Source organism: Propithecus coquereli, unplaced genomic scaffold (genome assembly GCF_000956105.1).
Source record: "Propithecus coquereli isolate 6110/MARCELLA unplaced genomic scaffold, Pcoq_1.0 Scaffold939, whole genome shotgun sequence".
NCBI classification, from domain to species: Eukaryota; Metazoa; Chordata; class Mammalia; order Primates; family Indriidae; genus Propithecus; species Propithecus coquereli.
Window position 1 is genome coordinate 195,417 of NW_012155718.1, and position 4,462 is coordinate 199,878.

Consider the following 4,462-nt stretch of genomic DNA (forward strand, 5'->3'; position numbering starts at 1 on the left):
CAAAAATAAGAACAATGTGTGGTGGGGTTTGTAATATTGACAGAAGTAGAATGTATGATACCACTAGCACAAAAGATGGGAGGGTGGGCTAAAAGAGCACTGCTTATGATTTTTACCCCATGAGTGAAGTGATATAATATTTTTTGATGGCAGCAAGTTAAAGATGCTTATTGTAAACTCTAGACCAATCTCTGAAAAACAAAACAAAACAAAAAATAAGTATAGTTAACACGCTAATGGTGGAGATAAAAGAAAATCATAAAAAATGATCAATGCAAAAAAAGGCAGGAAAAGAGGAACTAAGGAACAGACAGCAAATGAAATTAATGAGAAAAAATAGCTAGATGGCATATTCAAACCCAATCATATTGCTAATTATTACTACTCCAAATGTAATGATATTATGACACCAATTAAAAGTCCAAGATTATCAGCTTGAACAAAAAAAGAGTGCAAGACCCAACCAAATGCTGTTTGCAAGAAAACTATTTCAAATATAAAGATATGAGTAAAAAGTAAAGGATGAAAAAGATACAGCATACTAACACTAATCAAAAGAAAGCCAGAGTGGCTATGTCAATATCAAAGGAGATTTCAGAACAAGAAATACAAGAGGAAAAAGGAGTCCATTCATCAAGAGGATACGATGATCCTAAATGTTTATGCAACCAATAATGTGACTTCAAATGCAGGAAGCAAAACTGATAGAACTGCAAGAAGAAATAAAAATACATAATCATGGTTGAAGATTTCAACATTCCTGTGGGAGGCAGAATAACAGTCCCCCGAAGGTGTCCATGTCTGAATGCCTGGAACCTGTGAATATATTACCTTACACAGAAAAGGAGAATTAAGGTTGATAATTAACTGACATTAAAATGGGGAAATCAGTCTGGGTTGAGTTGGCCTAATATGATCACAGGGGGCCTCAAAAGTGGAAGAGGGAGAAAGAAGAGGAGGTCAGAGCGATGGGATGTGAAATAGACTCAATCTGCCATTGCTGACTTTGAAGACGGAGGAAGGAGCCATAAACCAGGGAATGTGAGCAGCCTCTGGATGCTGGAAAAGGCAAGAAAACAGATATTTTCCTAGAAAAGAAAGCAGTCCTGCCCACACCTTGATGTAGCCCACGGAGACTCATGTCAAACCGCTCTGACCCATGGAATTGTAAGATAATAAATTTATGTCATTTTAAGCTACAAATTTTGTGGTCATTTTTTATAACAGCAATAGAAAATTAATACAACTCCTATATCAATAACTGATAAAACAAGTAGGCAAAAAATCAGTACAAACATAGAAGACTTGAACAATACTAACAACCAAGACCTAGTGATTCGTATCTAAAGAGTAGGATGCAGCAAAAATGTGTAATTTCTTTATATTTTGTAAAGACGGGGTCTCTCTATGTTGCCCAGGTTGTTCTTGAACTCCTGGCCTCAAGCGATCCTCCTGCCTCAGCCTCCCAGGGTGATGGGATTACAGGCATGAGCCACCGCGCCCAGCCAAAAATGTGTAACTTCTGAAGCTGGGTGGTAAAAGGTGATACAACTTATGCCTGGGGATCCTTCTGTCTTTCCCTTTAAAAACTCAGTTACCACGTTGTGAGGAAGTCCGAGTCACGTGGGTAGGCTATGCTTGTGTGTTTTATCTGACATCCCCAGCTAAGATCCCAGCCAGCAGCCACCATCATCTGCCAGACGTGTTCATGCATGGTCTTCGGAGCATTCTGGTCTCCAACCTTCAAGCCATCCCGGCTGATGCTAACCAGAGCAGGTCTGAGCTTTTGCGTGATCAAATTGCAGACACATGAGCAAAATAAACCCTGTCATCTCTTTTTTTTCTTCTTCAATAAAAAAAGATGTTTATTGCTCTCCCTTGTATGTCTAAGGTAGGCAGTGGGCAGTCCATGGCAGCTCCTCAGTCAGTGAGGCCAAACCCTCCTGTCTTGTGACCCCATGTTTGGTTGTCAGTTTATGGTCCCGGATGGTTGCTTGAATTGCAAACATCATGGCGTGTTCCAGGAAATGCAAAAGGGGAAGGGCAGAAAAAGGCCTGATTCCTTCCTGTTTGGCTCTTGGAGGCCAGAATGTAGCCACATGGCCTCATCTAGCTACAGGCTATGGGAAATGTGCTCCTCATTCCAGATGGCCATGGATTCAGATAAAAGTTGAGGGCTCTGTTACCACTGGGGGTGGTATCAGATACTGGGATGAGCAGTTAATAATGTTCATCTGCTACAATAAGCCTCTATCGTGCCCTTTTAAAAAAGTAATATATTCACGTACCATAGCATCTATCATTTTAAGTGTGCAATTCAGTGGTTTTTTGGTATATTCACAGAGATGTGCAACTATCATCACTATTTAATTCCAGAACATTTTCATCACTCCAGAAAGACACGTCGCACACATCAGCAGTCACTCCTCATTCCCCCTTCTCTCTGGCCCCTGGCAGCCACTAATCTACTTTCCGCACCTATGAATGTGCCTATTCTGGACATTTTGCATAAATGGAGTCGTACAACGTGTGGTCTTTCCTGTGTGGCTGCTCACGTTTATCATAATGCTTCCAAAGTCTATCCATGTTGCTGCGTACACCAGCACTTCATTCCTTTTTACAGCTACACCGCATTTTGTTTATCCATTTATCAGCTGATAGACATCTGGGTTGCTTCCACTTTTTGGCTATTATGAATAATGTTGCTATGAACATTTGTGCACATGCCGTTGTGTGAGCATATGTTTTCAATTCTCTTAGGAATATACCTAGGAGTGGAATTGCTGCATCATATGGCAACTCTATGTTTAACTTTTTGGGGAACTTTCCAAGTATTTTCCGCAGTGGCTGCTACATTTTACATCCCCACCAGCAATTTATGAGCGTTCTACTTCTGCCACATCCTTGCCGATGCTTGTCTGTTTCTCAATTACATACATGAATTGGAGTCTCGTGGTTTTGATGTGCATTTCCCTAATGACTAATGACATTGAGCACCCTTTTGTGTGCTTATCGGCCATTTGTATATCTTCTTTGGAGAAATATCTAGACAAACCGTTTGGCCATTTTTCAATTGGGCTCTTTGGTTTTTTCACTATGGAATTATAGGAATTCTTTATGCATTCCGGATAGTGGACCCTTATCAGATATGTGATTTGTAAATATTTTATCTTCTTCGGTGGATGGTCTTTTCACTCTTTTGACGGTGTCTGAATCAGTCAGGGTTCTCTAGAGAAACAGAAACAATAGAAACAATAAAAAAGATTTATTTTAAGGAGTTATGAGAACCAGCGAGTCTGCGATTCACAGGGCAGCCCAACAGGCTGGAAACTCAGGTAGGATTAACGATGCCGCCTTGAGGCAGAATTCCCTTTTTCTCTCATAAATCTCAGGCTTTTCTCTAAGGTCTTCAACTGATTGGATGAGGCCCACCCACATGACGGAGGGTAATCTCATTTACTCAGGTCAACTGATTGTAGATGTTAACCACATCTGCAAAATACCTTCACAGCAACATTAAGTGTTTGCTTCAATAAGTGGATACGGTAGCCCAGCCGTGTTGACACATAAAATTAACCATCATAGTCTTGCTTGATATATGGAAGTTTTTAATTTTGATGAAGTGTAATTTATCTGTGTTTTCTTTGGTTGCTTGTATTTTGGGTGTCACATCTAAGAAACCATTGCTTAATTCAAGGCCACAAAAATTCACACCTATGTTTCCTTACACGAATTTTATATTTTTAGCTCTTACATTTAAGTCTTTGATCCTTTTTTTTTTTGGAGACAGAGTTTTGCTTTGTTGTTTGGGATAGAGTACATCATGGTAGCTCACTGCAACCTCACACTCCTGGGCTCAAGTGATCCTCCTGCCTCCAGCCTCCCAAGTAGCTGGGACTACAGGTGTACGCCACAACGCCTGGCTAATTTTTTCTATTTTTGGTAGAGACAGGGTCTCGCTCTTGCTCTGGCTGGTCTTAAACTCCTGACCTCAAGCGATCCTCCCACCTTGGCCTCCCAGAGTGCTAGGATTACAGGCATGAGACACCATGCCCAGCCATGATCCATTTTGAGTTAATTTTTGTATATGGCATGAGGCAGGGGTCCAAATTCATTCTTTTGCATGTGATGTGGTCATCTTTTTAAGCCACTCGGTTCCATTTTCTCCATCTCTTTAAGATTCCAGTGATGTGTTCAGGGCCCGTAGGGAGTTCGAGCCTTGGCTGATCAAGTTGCCCCTTACTCCAGTTCCAGGTCCCGAACCGGGACAAAAGCTAGGGCCACTGACCTCATCCCCAATGTTTGGTGGTTCTGCTTGTGCCTTGGAAAACAATGGGAGGGGCTGGAACAGGTGGAACTTGATGTTTTAGAGGGAATCTTCATAAGTCGATAACCACAAAGAGCCTAGATTTGTCTGAACGCATAACCTGGCAGGAGAGGCTGCAGGGACCCACAAACTGGC